Genomic DNA, 20,219 nt, shown 5'->3' with positions numbered 1-20,219 from the left:
CTCCATCCCCTTGTGTCTTTGTTCTTTAATCATATCCAACTGTTTCTCATTTTTCCTTGCTAGGTACACATCTGAAGCATAAAGTCAATGATGGCTAATCTTGGATATTTGAGCCACAGAAGATGAAAGATAATAGAATTAATTTACTTGTTCACTGGCTACTTAGACACTCAATTTTAAAACAGAAATATGAACATTTTTAAAATTTATAATTCAGAGGCTCTAACAGTTACTAACACATACATAAATAACCACTGGTTATTTCCTCATATGTACAGTTTTTTTACCTGGAAATTGAATATTACAATTTTATCTGACTTGCTTTACATGACCTGAGATAATGGAAAAATATATTTGACCTGTATTCTTTGAAAAAACTGAAACTCATGTTATTAAAAGTATTTGGACTGGGTGATGCAGTGCATGCCTTTAATCCCAGTTCTCAAGAGGCGAAGGCAGGCAGACCTCTGTGAGCGCAAGAACAGCTTGGTCTACAAAGGGAGTCCAGGACAGCTAAAGCCACATCGAGAAACCCTGTCTCAAAGAGCAAACAAACAAACAAAAAACAAATCAAAAAGTATTAGGAATAATTGATGTTATATTTCTTTTCACATAGGCCAGAATCTACAATTCTATTTAAACATATACAAACACACACACACACACACACACACACACACACACACACACACACACACACACACACACTGAGAGATACAGACGGGGGGGGGGGGAGAGGGAGAACATACCCTCATATATATGTAAATGACCATCCTGAAATGTCGTTACCAAATACACTGATTTACAAAGGTTATAATTCATATTAATATAGTAAAAAAAGCTATCTAACATCATATACATTTATTGGCACAATAAGCATGCTGTGACATTCCTGTATTTTTCTATGCAGTATATGCTTTATGTAATTCCTTAACATACTTTGTATTATAAACACCCAGATTTTAACAACATTCAACCATCTAAATAAAATACAAAGTTGCATTTATTTCTGCTCATTTAAATAGAGAGGAAGGGCAGAAGCTTTGCTGCGCGGGCTCTCTGAAGCAGCCACTTGTCCCTGTCATACAGCCATTCCATAGTGAAACAGCTTTTCCTAAAGCCGCCTGATTCTCCACCGCATGATCAGAAATTATGACTAATTAACAAGAGGTTTCATGATTACTAATTGCTAGTTTCTATCACCGAAACTCTCCTACCCCACCACAACTTAAAAAAAAAAAAATTCTGTTCACAAAGACTCAACAATCTTACAAATAAAATTCTAAGTACATTTGTAAAAATTCAGCACTATGAATTCTTTCTTGTTATGAATTCTTTCATTTACAAGAAAAAGTCTCTATTACTATTCATCTTCCATTAAGCATCACAAGTTGAGCCATTTTAAAATTTGTTTTGTGGGAAACTTTGTTTATAAAAAAATCTTTCAAAGTAAAGTTATTTTGAACACCAGCCAATCAGAAAGCAATGTCAATATTGAATAAATAGAACTATTGAAGATATCAACATTGCAGGAACTAGAAGGGAGAGAAGGAGACACAAAAATAAACAAGCAAACAAGAGAGGAAAGATAAAGCCAGGTTTCTTGTTCTCTAAAAAAAAAAAAAAAAATGTGTCCAATGCATCCATAACATCAGGGCCGTCACTGACACTGCAGGACGCTCCTCTGTCCTGGGTAGTGTCTAACGCTGTATCCTCTTTCAATGGTGTGAATCAGCTTCTCTGAAACTCAGGCAAAGATGTGAAATGTGCAATAAAACATGTGGCTGAACAAGAATGAATAAATGATTTAAAATGATGGCGCTTCATGGTTTACAAGCAAGTCCAATTAGTTTAGGTGGCTCTAGCCAACACCATAAAGGACAAAGAATAAATACAGTTCGATACAGGGATACTTAATGCTACTACTCTTAGTGAACTTTGGCACAAAAAGACATGAAGAACACATTACAGTAAACACAATAGAGGTGGTAAACCCAAATTATGATCATATGAATTAATGTTAAAAATGAATTAGTAACACCAAATTTTCATTGGAAGCATTGACTAAACATGAGAGGTGCAGAAGGTATGTAATCTAATGAAATTGCTTGTTGCTGGTTTGCTCCATTGGAGAAAATAAAAAGAAAATAAAAAGCCAGAAATACTGAATTAGGATAAAATTTTGAAAAGGCATTTAATTAGTGAGATCCAAACTTTATGAGAATGTGCTGCTTTGGGTAGAAGACACAGAGGACATATTAACAAAAACTATTAATTAATTTGTTCCTCACGTTTAGAAGCTAGAGCACATGCTTCTAGCTCTTTACAACGTAAAACAAATCTAATAGGAAATCAAAGAAGCATATAAAGTACATATAAACAGAGGCCCTTAAAAGGAAATTCATGTCCAGTTAAAAAACAATTTCTCGTGCCGTTGTGACATAGTGCCTCCAAGACAGGCTTAGACTTGGCTCAAACTGTTGTTCACCTTGGGCGTTCTCATTCCTAGGGGAGTGAGGAGACATGGCTGATGTAAGCCGTGCCTTTCCTTTCTCCCTCCTGAGAGGAGTCTATTATTAACAAAAGGCCTGACAGTCTTAAATAAAAGGGATTATTATTACTCACTCCCTGTGTCCAAATACTAAGAGCTGTCAAGACCTCCAGGGGAACTGACAAAGATGTATTCTCAAAGTCCAATACCAGCTGCAAGTGCAGCCTGGTGGCTTGGTTCTAGTCACAGCATCAGAAGAAAAGGTCCAGCAACTATTCACTACAGAAGCCTTGATATTTACTTCAAGCCACAAGAACCAGGTCAGGAGTGTGCCAGGAAACAGACTGGAAAAGAGGCATCAGGACCATCTTCAACCTACCCATACCAACTAGTTTCCTGAAAACTGTGCAATGATGGTTAGGGGTGAGAAAGGACCATCAAGAGGGGGGCGAGGATACAGGGAAGAGTGGAAATAAAAACAAGTGGAGCGATAAATAAGAAAATGCTACAATTGGTTTTGTTGTTTTTGGAGACTAGTTAAAATATTAATAAATTAAGCATGAAAACTGATTATATACTTTAAAAAGAAACTAATATCTAAATCAATCCAGAAGACTGGTAAAACAAAACCCAAGCTCCAATTCCTAACCTGAAGTAGAGATGCGCTGGGCATTCTTTGATCCCTAGATAGCATCTTCTTGCAGGTACTATATATACAAGTTTCCATTAGGGCAAAAGCTATCAAAGTAAGGATTCTGCTCAGGAGGGAAACAGATGGGTCAATAACAACTGGCTACAAATGGACACTTAACAATCACATACTTAAGAACACTCAAATATGAAATCATGTTGCTATGTTCAATCTAACATAGAGTTTTGAAAAAATACTCAAATTCATGTGGTATACATTAAAGAGTTGAGCTCTGCAGTCTGTTTATATCCTTACTCTGGGTTTCTATCCTTACTCTGTTGTTATTCTTAAGTTACTAAGCCTTTGGAATCAGTTTCCTCCTTCTGGAGAGTTACATAAAATGGCTGCTCCACTGCGATCTTTTAAGGAGTAAGTGATGTATGGACCACAGGGACAATGAGAAGGTGCACTCAATCAATAAATAAAATTCACATCTTCGAGGGGAATTTTATCCCCTTTTTAATACAAATTTCCCCTATGCAACTGATAGCCACGGAATATTGTCCACACCTTAGGAAGGCTGTAGTAGTCACTCCATACTCAGAAACAGCTGGCAAGCAGCTTACACATCCAGTCAATCATTGACTCTACAGATCTTGAGTGTCTATCGCATGCCAGGCTTGGTCTAAGGACTACAGGCACAAAGAGACCAGATCACTACACCTAAAAAGGATCAGGGACTTCCAAAAAAAGAAAGGAAGGGAGGAAGGGAAAAATACAGTGAAATGAACCCCCATGAGAGCAATCACTTGAGAGAAAGACTGAAGATTCCCAGGGTGACAGTTCTAAAGAGAATGCTGCCTGTGCTGAGGAGCTCCTGGAGGAAGGTGGGCTAGGCTGGGTGTGAGAGATCTGAGGTTGAACAGGGTTGTTCGTAGGCTTTCCAGGATTACATCAGCACTGTCCAGGAAGAGAACTGTAATGAATTATACCTTACATATTCCATAAAGTCTGAAATATTTCTTTAATGCTGGCCATTTTCACTTTGCAGCAATGCCAAAGCAGACTTAAGAACATATCTTTGCTGATTGCCAGAAATGATTTTATCTGGAAAAATTTCCATGAAAATCTACTAAAGCACTATATGATCATTCCCACTTTTATCTGGATGAAAGGCTTTAAAAACCCTACCTCAATAGCATAAATAATCCTTTTCTTTAGTATTGGGCCTCTGTTGATGAAATCCCACCCATGACAATACCCTTTTGTATCTTTAAAATGTGGACCAGACTACTAATTATTGCAGGAAAAAACAAAGAGAACACATTTCTTTCTTTCTCTTAACATAAAAGATAAAGCACAATGAAAGGTCTATAAACTACATGGGAAGTTGTGACTATGATGGGACCCAGACAGAAATGATGAGAACGTGACTTATTTTGGTTCTTTTTTCAAGAGAAGGAAACGTTAGGAGCTCAAGTACATGCTCCTGACCTGAGGTAAGGTAACATTAACCAAAACAAAATTGACTTTGAAGAGAAACAGTTAATATAGTTAGAAAATAGTGAAACTGGACGAGCGATGGCTACGCAGGTAAACGTGCTTGCAGCCAAGCCTGACAGCTTGAGCTTAACACCCTGCTCCCATATGGCAGAAGAAGAGAACCAATTCCCAATTCCCGTCAGTTACTCACTAGCCTTATAGACATGGCATGTGTGTGCACACTCTCACACACACAATAAAAACGAAATAGAGATTTTAAGAAATATATTTTCTGTGTATTTACAACCTACCATTAAAAATCCAAGACAAAAGTCAAACATGTGGTACCTATCCAAACAATGCCTATTTGTTTTATTGCTTTGAATCCACTTTAATTTTTAAAACATAAAGAGTAATAATACAAAGGTATTTCATCACATTACAAAGCCTTATTACAAACACATCAGAACAAAAAAAAAATCTGTTTCCTTTTACTAGAAACATTCATGAGGCTACCAGTTTATTTATTTATTTATTTATTTTACGTCATTTTTGGCCCTGTCAAGAATGGTTTTCATTTTGTTGCTACTCAATTAAATATACTCTACAATATTTTAGTATTGTCAGAGCATCTACTGACCCCAGGGCCAGCTGCCTTTCCTTCTTTGTCTCGCCACATTTCTTGAGCTTGTCCAAGGCCTTCTGCGCTCCCTTTGACACAATCTCCCTATTCCTCATTCTACTTATCTGAAGTAGTTTTGTATCAAAATATGCCCATGTCACCTTCCCCCCAATCTTCCTCCTTGTGACCAACTTGCTGTTAAATGCTCCATTTCCCCTGCCCCCAAATGGGATTTCCCTGAAGGATAATGAAATGTCACCTTATAATCATAACTGCAGTGGATCATTTTTTATCACATTATAAGTTTTTGTTAGCAAAGAAGTTTTATACTTGTAACAGCTTCTTACACATGGTCTATATCCCATAGATATTTGACTATGAAGAGATGACAAAATATTTTAAAAGTGTAAGATTTCCTACCACCCAAAACAGTACCAAAGAACAAATAGATAGAAGCGATGTATATGATCACACACACACACAGAAAGAGAGAGAGAGAGAGAGAGAGAGAGAGAGAGAGAGAGAGAGAGAGAGAGAGACAGACAGAGACAGACAGAGACAGACAGAGAGGAGGGAGAGAGACAGAGACAGACAGACAGAAATTTTATAAATCTACTTCCAAAGCTTGGTAAAAATTCTTTGAAATTATCAAAAATTGTTTTAATAAAATCAAAATAATATAGGGTTCAATCCTAGAACTAAATCAGAAAAAATAAATAAATTGCTCTGTGAGCTGAGTGGTCTATTATTTTCCCATTATGATTCCTTTCTTCATGAATGCCAAGACAGACAGACTGTCACTGAGTCAAGGGAAGGCAATGCTGCCACTCTCACATGCAGTCTGCGTGGACAGAGCAAGTGGAACATCTGCCCTGCTTCCTGGGGAAGCATTCAAAGTTCCCCATCATACTAACTGTTCCTCAGAGCCTTCTTCCCATTTGGGAATCTGGAAAATTTCCTTAGATAGCCCTGTGTCTCACTCCCACATTGTTCTCCTAGAATGGCGCGAGGAAGGACAGATGGCAGGCAGAAGTGGAAAGATCCAGCTCACCTCCATTGCTGCTGTGGGGCAACATTGACAAACGGAAAGACATCACAAGCTGCATGCCATTCCCCAAGGACTAAGCCAAGGCTGCCCTGTCTGTAACAATCAAAGTGACCCTAACTCATCACACACTCCCAGGCCTATGCAGAGGAGGCGCAGCCTGGGATGCATGTCACAGATGGGGCAATGGAAGAACAGAAAGTGTGAGATGATAAAATCCAAACAAACAAAAACCCAAAAATCCAGTATGTCCAGTCAGTACAACCACATCAAAAACCCTCAAGTTCGCCCAAGAGCCTCATATTCGAGATAAATTATAAATAGAGAAGATGGAGGACATAAGACAACATTGGAAGCACTGATCTCTGAGAAGCTCAAGAGTGATGCTTTTTTACTTCTTCGTATTCTTGAAATTGTCTTATTTTTACCAAGGAACAAAACATCATTGAAAAGCCATTGCATTGATTTCTTTTCAGGACAAGGGTGGAATATGCTTGTAAAAGAATGGGTCTATTTCCAGACCCAGCACAGGCCCACCATCTGAAGGGTCCCACTGGCAACACCTGCTTTGCTTTTCACATCAAAAGGCTTTTCTGCTGCACTCGCCGCCGTAAATCACCCAGAGGAACACTCGTTGACGAATTCCTGAAAAGGGCTGCATTCATCTCTCCCCTCTCAAGGTTCCACAAATCCCACACGTATATTTTCCTAAATCCTTACCTCCAAAGAAGGTATATTCATACTCTTAAATTAAAAAAGCACAAAATATAGTGGAGACACACTTACTTATTCCCGTATCTAAAAAAGGACAAAGAAAGAATGGGTCCCTTAGTCTCTTTGATAACTTTACCTCCTACTTTTATAACAAGCTCTAAAAAGTTTAACCAAAAATACTCTCAGAAACTTTTGAGAAAGCCCCCTGACTTTTACCAAGTTTGCCAAATTAGTACATCACAATGCACTTAGCATATATTAATAAAAAAAGAGATAGCTACTTGAGATCAGAGGACACCACCAACCATAGTTTTTTTTCTTGCATTGACAACATATATAATAAAACAGTTCACAGAGAAATGCTGTGAGGATTTGCCAGCCCATTATTCCTGTACCAGGGGAAAATAAAAGTGTAAAGACATCTTTGGAAAGCAGATGCAATAATACCCCAGTTCTTAGGAGAGAAGCCCTCTGGACAGAGAAAGAAGTTGCAAACCTTATGAGTACAACATACACATTTTTTAAACATGGAGGATATTTGGGTATAACTCCTCCTACATTGAGTGGTAAGACCGCTCCTTAGATATGTAGAATCTATGTCTCAAAGACCATGGTCAGTTAAAGAAATACCAGTGTATAGTGGGGGACGCATAGTGCTGGCAGCTGTTGGTTCTAGATATGGGTGCTCTACGAAACGTCTGTTCTGCAAACATCTGTGAGATGAGGTGGATGTGGGACATACTCCAAGGCGCCAGGACATGCAGTGGAAGGTTAGCATTCCATTGTGGTGAAAAGGAGGCCTTGGACAGTTCTGCACTGAAGAACAGGAGGCCCTGGACGGTCCTGCACTGAAAAGCCACGTTGTTACAGAAAACATTGGGAGTGAGGCACTTTACAAACTGTGCTAAAGTCAAAGTACGATGTTGTATCTTGTTTTCAGCTTACAGACTCACCCTAATATGTCTGTATTAAAGACAAAAGTCCTCAAGCAAGGACATCAAGAACCGAACAAAGAAACTGACGTTACAGCAAGCACAAAAACTGTCATCAGCTCATCTCGGGCCATTCATTGTTCTCTACAGTCCCTGCCATCTCTGACTTTTCTTCCTTTTTCAGCAAAAGAAAGTCCCGGAATAATGTCTGCTTTCAAAACAATGAAAACCACAAAGCAAAGCAACAGGAAAAAAAGGGCCAATTTAAATTTTCTGTGTTTCATGTTAATGAATAGGAAACATTAGAATATTGAAACCATATGAAAACTGCCAGCTATAGCAGAACAGAGTGTGCCCACTGGGAACATACAGGTTCAAAAGCTCTATTTGTTCTTGGTAAAGAAATATACTAACGTATGTAGTGAGGGCAGGGCAGTATCAGAATGTTGCCACGCACCTTCCCCAACAACTAAGAAATATCCATATCTGGAGAGAATTCTCTTTTCAGGCAGCACAGGGAGTACATGACAGCTATTCACCATTGTGATCCAAAGGCATTACACCTCTAGTCTGATTGAAAATGGGCTAGTTCATCACATCAATAAAGCCACCCTCAGGTATTGGCTGTGGAAAATAAGGAAGGATCCAGGTAGCGTGCCTCTGGCAGAAGAGAGGGCACACCACAGTGCTTTAAAGCACTCTGGAGGGCATCAAAGAGACACCTGGGATAAAGCTTAAACCACTTAGGAACTGTACAGTCCCAGGTGCTTCCATAACCTCTATCAGTTGTAGTTTCCTCATCTTTCATCCACACAATGTAAGAGGACTTAACTAAAAGATCTGCGGAGGTTAGAGATGGCCAAAGATTATTTTGTCATTCGTCTCATCACGGGGTACAAACCACTTCCCTCCCTTTCTATCTAGAACAGCTTGTGGCCTGCTTCGCTTATCAGAAAGCTATAGAATGGCCCCAGCGGCAAGGTAGCACTTCATCTTATGCATAACTGGCCAGTGGATCTTCCAGCTGAACTAGGGCCCGAACCAGCATGACATGGAGAAACCATCCGGTCCACACAGTTATCTGCATATAACTGAGGTTAAGTCACACCACTGAGTTTGGAATGGTTTGCTGAGCAGTGTACTCTGAGTGAATTAGGGAAGTGATACACAGTAAGTCTTCGACATCCTCTGCTCATGATGCTTATGACCAGAGTGTTTCAGATCTGTAATTTGGTGGGGAGATTTGCATATATGAATATGGTGAGGTACCTTGGGAATAAGGCTCAGTTCTACACTGCATAGCACTTAAAGATAAGCTTAAATTTTAAATAATTTACATAGTGGGGAATTTTCCATGGGTACCATGATGTCACCACTCATAATTCTTCAGATGTTCGTGATTCAGGGTTGTCAATTTTATATTATGCGTGGACGACTCATGCTGATAAGCACTAACAATTTACAAGGACTTCAATAGTCCTTCCTTATTTACAGAGTGGCACAGCCCCAGGGTTCCCATTGGGTACCTAAAGCTACAAACAGCATGGACCCTTATAGATACTGGCTTTTCCTATGTGAACAACTTTTACCTTTTCACTTACGGGGGTCCCTTTACACTGTCTCTTTCCATATCCACATTGCTACTCTTGGACTTCTGGGCCACTAGTAAGTAAAACAACGGTGCCAAGGACAGTAATGTATATTGTTGCTTTGACACCTGAAGCAACTCGTAAAGAACTACAGGGCAGGAGACATTCATACTTTGTGTGTGAACATGATGCATGTCCTGAGATGGAGGGAAAAGGACAATGCAAGACATTTACCATGCTATACAGGAAGTCAATTTGAAATGTGTTTCTCTGGGGGTTCTGCATTTAATATTTTCAGGCTGCAGTTGGCTCTGAGTAACTGACATCAGAGAGTGACTCCAGGAATAAAAAGTGACTAACAGATAACTCTCTATAAATGTCTTTTTGAAATCTGTCACCAGAGTCAACAACACCAGTTAGAAAGTCAAGGCCCATTTCTTGCAACAAAAATAAATAAATAAATAAAACAAGGCAATGTATCAAGTACATTATTTTAAATGTCTGCCCTTATTGAAAAATATTATTTCATCAGAAATTATAAATGTTACATTTGGCTACTTTCTGATACTAAAACAACCAGTCAAAAGAAATTTACAAAGACTTCTGGAATATCATGACTGGAAGGAAGGCAGTCTGTCCAGATCTGAGCCAGAATAAATCAGTGTGTTCATTTCTGAAACAGATTTACTTAAGCCCCTGTGAAAATATTGTTAAGCGACACTTAGGCTGTTTCCATGTTCTGGCTATTATGAATAAGGCTGCTATGAACATGGTTGAGCAAATTTTCTTGTTGTGTGCTGGAGCATCTTCTGGGTATATTCCAAGGAGTGGAATAGCTGGGTCTTGAGGAAGCCCTATTCCCATTTTTCTGAGATAGCACCAGATAGATTTCCAAAGTGGCTGTACTAGTTTGCATTCCCACCAGCAATGAAGGAGTGTTCCTCTCTCCCCACATCCTCGCCAGCATGTGGTGTCGCTTGAATTTTTGATCTTAGCCATTCTGATGGGTGTAAGATGGAATCTCAGAGTTGTTTTGATTTGCATTTCCCTGATGACTAAGGAGGTTGAGCATTTCTTTAAGTGTTTCTCAGCCATTTGATACTCCTCTGTTGAGAATTCTCTGTTTAGTTCCAAGCCCCATTTCTCCATTGGGTTATTCGGTTTGGTGGTGTTTAATTTCTTGAGTTCTTTATATATTTTGGATATTAGACCTTTGTCAGATGTAGGGTTGGTTGAAGATTTTTCCCAGTCTGTAGGCTGTCGCTTTGTTCTCTTGACAGTGTCTCCTGCCTTACAGAAGCTTCTCAGCCTCATGAGGTCCCATTTATTAATGGTTGACATTAAGGCCTGGGCCGTTGGTGTTCTGTTCAGGAAGTTGTCTCCTGTGCCAATATGTTCCAGGCTCTTTCCCACTTTTTCTTCTAAGTGGCTTAGTGTCTCTGGTTTTATGTTGAGGTCTTTAATCCACTTGGATTTGAGTTTTGTGCAAGGTGACAAATATGGGTCCAGTTTCATTTTTTTACACATAGACCTCCAGTTAGACCAGCACCCTTTTGTTGAAGATGCTATCCTTTTCCATTGAATAGATTTGGCTTCTTTGTCAAAAATCAAGTGACCATATGTGTGTGGATTCATATCGGGGTCTTCGATTCGATTCCACTGATCAACCAGCCTGTTGCTGTGCCAGTACCATGCTGTTTTTAAGTACTATTGCTTTATAGTACAGTTTGAGATCAGGTATGGAGATTCCTCCGGAGCATCTTTTATTGTACAAGATTGTTTTAGCTATTCTGGGTTTTTTGTTTTTCCATATGAAGTTCAGAATTGAACTTTCAATGTCTTTAAAAAATTGTGTAGTTATTTTGATAGGGATTGCATTGAATCTGTAGATTGCTTTTGGTAGGATGGCCATTTTTACTATGTTAATTCTCCCGATCCATGAGCAAGGAAGATCACGCCATCTTCTCAGAAGAGTGGATAAAGAAACTGTGGTACATATACACTATGGAATACTACTCAGCTATTAAAAACAAGGAATTCCCGAAATTTGTGGATAAATGGATTGAGCTAGAAATGATCATAATGAGTGAGTTAACCCAGAAGCAGAAAGAATCAAATGGTATATACTCACTTATATCTGCATACTAGCCCAAGGGGCATGTCCCACGAAAGCCTTCACTTACCAGGAAACTGGGACAGAGGGGAAGGCATCCTATTGGGACTCTAAATGAGAGGACGCATGGGAAGAACAGCAAAATAAAAGGATCCAGAGGGTCCTAGAAATCTACAAGTAGAACAATATGATAGGCAGATTTGGGCCCAGGGGTCCCGCTCAAACTAAGGCAACAGCCAAGGACAATACAGGAGGTAAACTTTAAACCCCTTCCCAGATCTAGCCAATGGTCAGAATATTCTCCACAGTTGAGTGGAGAGTGTGATATGACTTTCTCACGTACTCTGGTGCCTCACATTTGACCATGTCCCCTGGAGGGGGAGACCTGGTGGCACTCAAAGGAAGGACAGCAAGTAGCCAAGAAGAGACTTGATACCCTATGAGAATATATAGGGGACGTTAATCCCCTCAGGAACAGTCATAGGGAGGGGAATAATGGGAAAATGGGGGGGGGGAGGAATGGGAAGATACAAGGGATGGGATAAACATTGAGATGTAACAAGAATAAATTAATTAAAAAAATAAAAATTAAAAAAAAAAATAAAAATAAAAATAAAAAAAATAAAAAAAAAAAAGAAAATATTGTTAAGCTAAGGCACTGACTTACACTGACCAAAAAATGGGTTTATTTCTACAAGCCTTAAGCACTTGAGCAAAGCAGAGAACCTCCAGACATTCACTAAAAGGTAAGCAGGGACATGCCATGTATATAGATTTCACAGGAGTCCTATAGCTGAGCTGCCATTTAAACCAGTCTCCGGAAGGCAAGTTAACATAATCATATCTGACATATGTCTAGATAAGAAATCAGCCTAGATGTTGGCTTGCCTAGGTGTGTTCACTTGGTTTAAGAGTCAAGCTTACTCACACTAAAGACACACTTCTCAAACATTACTTCTTTTAGACCTCAACTGTGTCCAAACTATACACCAACAATTTCAAAACATTTAACCACGTTGCTAAACAAACCGCTGCTCCTGTCTACCCCATGGAGATGAGTTTAATGAGATGACTAGTCCATGGCAAGACTTGATGCATTTAATTCATGTCCAAAGCGGCAGAATCGGCCACTACCTCTCTCCCCTGGAGCTCCCCTTTTAAAATTTAGTAAAAACAAGAAAAACAGTTTATTTGAAAAAAAAAAAAAAGAGGAATTTTAATATTTCCATCAAACTTTAGAAAGGTAAGATTGTATACAAATTCATACAAAATACATTTTTTGGGTAGGTATGCCGAGTCATTTCTTATGGAATTCAATGCTAAAAGAAAGAAGCAAGGCTACAAGTAATTTACAAAGATCAGAGGTAACACAGTAAAACTAGTTTATCTTTTTATATCCTCCATCTCTGACTCTAAACAAAGGCTTCAGCGTCTTTACAAAACTGTCAGTTCTCTGTACTTTCCGAATGGTGTAACACGCATACAAATTGTGATCTATATACATGGACTGTCACAGATCTTAGATATGTTAAATCTCTCAGTGAATATTCCTTGAGAACTTGCCGTAACCTGCCACTATTCTACACCACGAAAGCTAGTAGATTGCCTGCTGACTGGTCTACAGCCTGGTGATTACAAAGAGAGCAAACCCCACAACTCTGATTCAGGGAGCTGCTCTTAAAGGCGCTTCTGAATGACAGGAGGTGAGCAGAGACCGCTCCACTCAAAGCCCCTGACAGGGTTAAGAGGGGCAGAGCAGAGGAGGAACAGGACAAAAAGAAGCTGCCAGTGCAGCAAAGCAAAGCATGAAGGAGTAGGTGAGGGTGACAGCACAGCAGGGTGTGGGACAAAAGGGACAGACATGAAGGGACAAGGCTGTAAGACCACATCACAGAAGTGAAATCACTTCCCCATCCCAGCTTGTCCATCTTCTCAGTTGAGAGTAGGCTGGAAGCTTATCTGCCAATGTTACCGTGATTGCAACAGCGAGGCACACATGGTCAGGAGGGGGCTGAGAAAGGCTTTGAACAAAACCACTTCCCATCCAATGTTTCCCAAGGTAGAACTTACTGGCTAGGAACCCTTGGGTCTTTGTGCACACCTACAAACTTTTGCTGAAGACTCTTTCGACATTCTTTTTTTTTTATCATAAAGGGATTTGGAGGGAAAAACAAAACAAACCTCCATGTCTCTGCTAGAACACACTCTATATTTAACAAACTAGGAAAACAAGCAGATGAAAGCAGTAACACAGAGAGAGGCATGCAGAAGCAGGTTAGATCTTCCAAGCAGAGGATCTGCCTTGGAAGACTCTTGGCCCCTGGAGTATTATCATCAGAAACAGCCGGAGGCAACACTGCAGATACACTTCTGAAAAGAAAGGTGTGTCTCCATTTCAGATACCACAGTAATTCTCTCACTTCCAGTTATGAGTCACCACGTAAATATCTAGTGTGGTGAAGAAATCCTTTTTTTCATGACTGAAAATAGAATACTCAGCTGAACAGGGCCAATTCCAAACACACAAGAACAGCCAATCACATGCCATGCACGTGAACAGCGAATCACATATAATGCTCCTGAACAGCCAGTCATATACAGTACACATGAACAGCCAATCGTATGCCATGCCATCATCTAAGGTTCCCTTGACTAATCTCGCAGGAGGGAAAGTTTTCCAAACTCTCAAGTATATACCTGACCTGATTCTGTGGGCTACACTGTAGTTTGTTCCTTAAAAGCTGACTGTGCTTTTGTGGCTTCTAGATACAGTTCCTGCGTCACTACATAGCACAAAACTCTGCTTTCCAAACTGCCCAGTTTCTAGAACAGAAGAACAGTACTGCATGAGTCTACAAATGCCAGCACTTGGTTTCAGACCAGAATTGTTGCTTGTAGTTTGTCCTCACCAATGTCTATTTTCATCACTATTTTTCCAATAGCACAACTAATATTTACCATGGAGAATGAAATATTTCTTCATTTAGGCAGCATTGTATATAGAGGCAGAACAAAGGGAAACATAACACTGGGGTATGGATATTACTTCAATAAATGTCTAAACAAACGATGCTACTCAATATTTGCTTCTCAGGCCAGCAACATCAACAGCAGCAGCTCGGAGCCTTAACCGTGCAGTCTGTGGATCCACCTCAAAACTGCTATACCATGCATTTAATAGGATAAGGTGGTTCCTGTGTAACTCTGACACCTGAAAATCACTCCTTAACTGGAAGCCAAAAGAAGTGCAAAAAATAAATCTTTTATTTTCTAATCATTTTTTCTTGCAAGGCAGCATATAAAGTACCCTTGGATCTAAGCACTCTTTAAAGATCTGTGGCAAACTTCATTTAGTTGCCCCACACTCCAGAACTATCAGTCTCTTGGTGACGCTGCTAGTGTGCCAAAAGCTTGCTCAAATCACCAGTGGGAGGTAACATTGTTGTCCTACAGTGTGTTGGCTTCTTCCAACTTGGACTTCAAGGGCAAGGCTTACCGGATTTTCATTTGTCATCCCTCTTGCTTCATCACTCAAGAGACTCACCACAGCCCTTAAGGCCTTGTCCTGGGACAGGCTGTACTTTTGACTTCTGTAAATACCAGCATCAGATGGCTGGTCCCCAAGTTAACCACACCCAAGTTTAATCCTGTAAGTCTCCTCTGGTTGATAAATCAGAGCCTTTTGGTAGAATGAGTATTGTGGGGACCCCTTGCTTCCTTCCTATAGACAGAACACATATATCTCTGGTTTAGGGAACCCTACAGCTGTGCTCACCTACAGCTATTTTAAGAAAGGACCAAATTCTCAATAATCTCCATCACTTTGCATTAAGCCTAAGTGAAAGTGATCCACCTAATATGGCTGGTTCTAACTTTAGCATCACTAAAGAAGGAAAATAGGTAACATGTGCCAGCAATACATGAAAATTCACAACTCCTTTTCCCCCAGACTTGACTGTTCCCACTGTATATATCTCCTAAATTAGTAATCCAGAGAAATCGGAGAAGGGTCCCTGCTTATCCCTTAAAATAAATGTATTTTGGAAAAATGTCAATCAAGGTTTGCTATCTTACTTTGTCCTGAGGACAACAAATCAGAGAGAAAGCCTTTAGTGCAACCTATAGTGAGGTGAGTGACACACAATTATCTCTGGGTCAAAGGAGGCAAGAGGGTAGCAGAAGTTGAAGCCAGCTGCTATAAAATCCTGAGTGAGATGCCAGTCCATTCTACAACTGAGAAAAAGAGAAAGGCAGAAAGAAACTCTTAGCAGAGCTATCTTAGAGCAATAAATCAAGGGTAAAATTAACTAAGACTCTGCCAATGTGCCTTGCCGAAAGCATGGCTATCAATACAAAGCAATTGATGAAGACTGTTTTATAAAGCACTAGGTCCAGACACTTGTGTTTATAGGACTCCAAATGCTCAACAACAAAAATAAGGGAAAGTGACACAGGAGTCCTATTTATTTCACCAGTAAATGCATTAACATGAAACCTGTAATCTGTTTGTCACTACACAATGCTTTCATCCTGCAAGAACAAGGTTAAAGATCTCAGGGAAAAGAATCCGTTCCTTTACTGGGATGGGTTTAGCCTCACAGAAGACTCGCTAATGCGTGTTCTAGCCTCCAGTCCCAGGCACAGAGGAACCCTGGGAGGAAGAGTCAGGCAGAGCTCTGCCCTGTCATAGAACCCAGTTAGGTACAAACTGTAAAGTTTTTAGAAAGAGGTGAAAGAAAAAGCCAAAGTTGGCACCACCAAACCTGATAGCAACTACTTACAATTTCCCTGATACAGCAGCTCATGACCTTTCAACTTGGAAGGTGACCTGTTAGAAGTCAGTAAAGGTCACAATGGGGAGAGGATGGTGAAACCTGTGAAGGAGACAGGTGGCAAATCTCCTGTCGAACTCACTAGACACTTAACACCAAACACTAAATTTGGGGGAGACTAAATTTTAAGTTGTCACACTATTTGGATTTACTGCCTTTGTTGCTTTCAGCTCATTTTGAGTATTATGTTAAATTTCTAGCAACGTTAGTAGAACAATCCTTACTTTAACAGGGTGCCGTGTCAACTAACTTGTCACGAGAAGTCAGATTTGCTAAGGGAAAACCTCAAATAAATGTCAGCATAGCCGCATACACAGTCTACCACATATCAGCCTTGCTGAGAAGCTGGGTTCCTTCAGAGTTAGCAGATATTTACAAGTCAAGAATTTTGCCACCATCCATCACAGGACATTTTTAATGGCAAAGTTGTAGACAGAAGAAGCAATCTCAGAAATAACTTGTTTCTGTTTTCACATTTGCAGGAGTACAGCTATCAACTCAGCTGAAGACTAGCAGCGTGCAGATGAACGGCCGGGTGCACATATTCTATCACAGTTTCTTGGTATTGTGCAATGCCTTCTTGTGGGCTAGCCAATTGGGAAGACACAACTCATGTGTAAACGCTCAAATTGCCAAGAGCAGGCATGATGTAAATACATGAAGATGTATTTAAAATATGTGTGTATGTTCTATTGAATAAGAACGCATACATATCCCACAGCCCAGCAATTGTTGGGGATGATAGGCCATATGGCCAATGTTCAGCCATCTAGTCCAAGTCTGCACCTTTAGGTCTCTGTCTTTCCCAGAACTTACCTTTCACCAGAAACTAGCTGACCCTCTTGTGAGTTAGCAGTTAAACTAAAGACAGATAGGGATGGAGCGACCCTTTTGTGAGTCAACAGTTAGACTAAAGCTAGACAAAGACAAAGCAAGATACCCTGTGTGGCAGGACATTATGACCCTGCCTGGAATTCCCTATGTTTTGAGAAAAGCCTGCAGCTGGGTTCCTATAGTGATATGCTTCCCTGCCTTCTGAACTATAAAAGCTGTTGCCTGACTAATAAAGATTGAGAGTTTGATCAATCAGACTTGCTCTCCTTCCTTGTGTCTTGCATTTTTCAACAGGTGACCTCCCTCCCGAGTTTTAGTCGAACCCCGCAGGTCGGGACAAGCAATCTTACTCAAGATATATTTCCATCAGAAGTATATGTATGTGTTCACCCAAAAAAAAAAAAAGTACAAGAACATTTATGACTCTGCTAAGACAAACTATGACATATTAGGAAATTACATAGTAATAAAGACAAACAAATTGCAACCAATAACATGTTGCAGTGAAGAATGCATCTCATTATCAACACCGAGCAAAACAGTTCAGAATGGGGCAAGGCAGAGATGGGGAGATTGATCTGTTTTCCCTGTTCACCAGGGAAGGAAGGAAAGGGAGACTTCGGATGCCTTCTTTATTAACTCCTACAAACACACCTTGTGAGGTGAGACTCTCTTCCCTACTGGCCACTTTCCCATCAGTCTTGCACCCAGAGCTAAACAAAGAGGAAGTTTACACCCGGACAAAGTCCATGAACTGAGGCTGTTAATTCAAAGAAAGTTGGTTCAATGTGCTGCTGTTGTTGTTCCATTTTTGTGGTGACTACCTTAACACTACAAGATGTTTTCTTAATTCATCTTCCTTCCCTTGGCAAATTCAATGACACGATTTATAAAGTCTGATTTTCATAAAAAATTTACTATCCCACATAAAACACATGGGCACAAGTACACCTGGTTTAACCTTGTAACTTAAGTCAACTTTTAATGTGATTCCGACCCTGGTAGCACCTCATTTTATCAGTACAAATCCCTCTTGCATAGTAGACATTCCCAATTTCTCTCATGAATTCAGGGGTATTCCCGTTTCATGAGTCTTATAAGGCTGAGGAGAAGGGTGTTTTCCTGGTACATATGCATTGGGGTGGCAGCAGTGGCCTTTAATCCCTGAGCTCCCTTGGGTGCTCAGCACAGACCTGGTCCATGCGAACTCCTGCTTGCTCCAGTTTTCAGGTGGGCAAGCTTTTAACTTTGAGAAGAGGTTTTACACTAGCACAGTCTCAGCAAATTACAAAGAGCTTGTTTTTCAAATGATACTACTTCATTTTTACTTACAATGAACTGAGAAATAAGGCCCCATTTAGTATTTTTCAAAATATGGGATTATAAAAAATCACATAGGTATCACACCACTCTGACTTCTAGTCTTATGTATTTATTATTTAGACAAAGGTAAATGGGCTACAGTTTTAAGTAGATGAATGAACAACTGTTTCTGGGTGTCTTGTTTTACCACTGAAGCAACATAGAAGCACAGTGGATTCGATAATCATTTCTTGCCTTTGGGGTTCATTTAAAAATGACTAAATCTAACCCTATCTAGAGATTTGAAATGTTGGTATGTGGCGTTGTAACTGCTTAGAAAGCCGAAAGGAATTACTACAACTTCCTCATCTCCTGACCAACTATTAACAAAATCATCTGACCCACAAACCACAAGAAAAACAGAGATCAAACTGTTTGGGATAAGAGCAGGATAAATGGAGATGTGTCTGCTCTTCCTCCTCCATCTGTAGTCAGAACCAGACGTTACAGATTGAGGTTAGGTGTGGGAGAAGGAGAGTTCCCCTTTTAAAACTGATAAATGATCCTCTTTCCCCCTTTACAGCTCCTTTTTAGTGGCAAGAGTTTATGTAAACACGATTTCCAATGAGAAACTGCAGCTTGATATGACAGCCCCTCGCTACTTGCCAGTGTTTATGTAGTGTATGTGTGTGTATGTGTGTGCACACGCGTGCACGCACACATGTGCACCAGGCATCACCCCACAGAGGACACGATGCCCTTCCTATGATTCTCACCTTGTACCTTAAGGCCATTGCTATTCAATGAAGGAACCCAAATTGTAATCCATCTGCAAATGTATGGAATAAGTCACAAAGTAGTGACAAGCTTCTCTCTAACCTATGTATACTTTTTTGCTTCTTCTATATAGAGAAAAGGACTACTGCTTTAACCTTGAATCAAGACATGGTCAGATTACTAATTTAGGCCAAAGAGCCTGATAGCAATTACAACAGAAACAGAGATTGTGAAAGTCCTATGTGTTGATGGCTCTCCTTCTCTGCTGTCAGGAAGTCCTTGGCAATCACATGAATGTGCTAAGCCATATTTATTGAGGGAACCAACACATAGACATCCATCTGACTCCTGGCTCCTGACATCCATCTCAGTCTGCAGACACAGTGAGGCCACTTAATGCCATCCACCCAGAGTTAAGCATTACAGACCACAGAACCCACTTAGTCAATCTAGAGTCAGGAAAATAGAAGTTTTCTTGAAGGTGACTAGATTCGCTGCACAACCAGAAAAGGGCCTGAAAGAAAGTGATGGCTGTAAATGCTCCTAGTGTAGTATCTAGCATATGGTTATGTTATTTTTAACCATCTTAATTTAGTTTATGCTTTCAGAGAACAACATATTTGATGATTCTCCCCTCATGCAAGTGAGCATCACAAATCATGGAGGTCTTCAGAAAACCTCCTTTGTACTGTGTTTCTGACTTGGTAACTTTTGGGTGGTCTTGTCCGGCAAGTTCCCCAGAGCTGTCACCTCTGATAATTCTGCTGGTCTATTGTTCGCATTCTATAAACTACTGCTGTAGGTCCACAGTATAGTTACTGTATATGGCTAATACTTTTTCATCGCAGCCTATGT

This window comes from Acomys russatus, chromosome 8, assembly GCF_903995435.1.
Source record: "Acomys russatus chromosome 8, mAcoRus1.1, whole genome shotgun sequence".
Lineage (NCBI taxonomy): Eukaryota > Metazoa > Chordata > Mammalia > Rodentia > Muridae > Acomys > Acomys russatus.
This window is presented reverse-complemented; position numbering follows the sequence as displayed.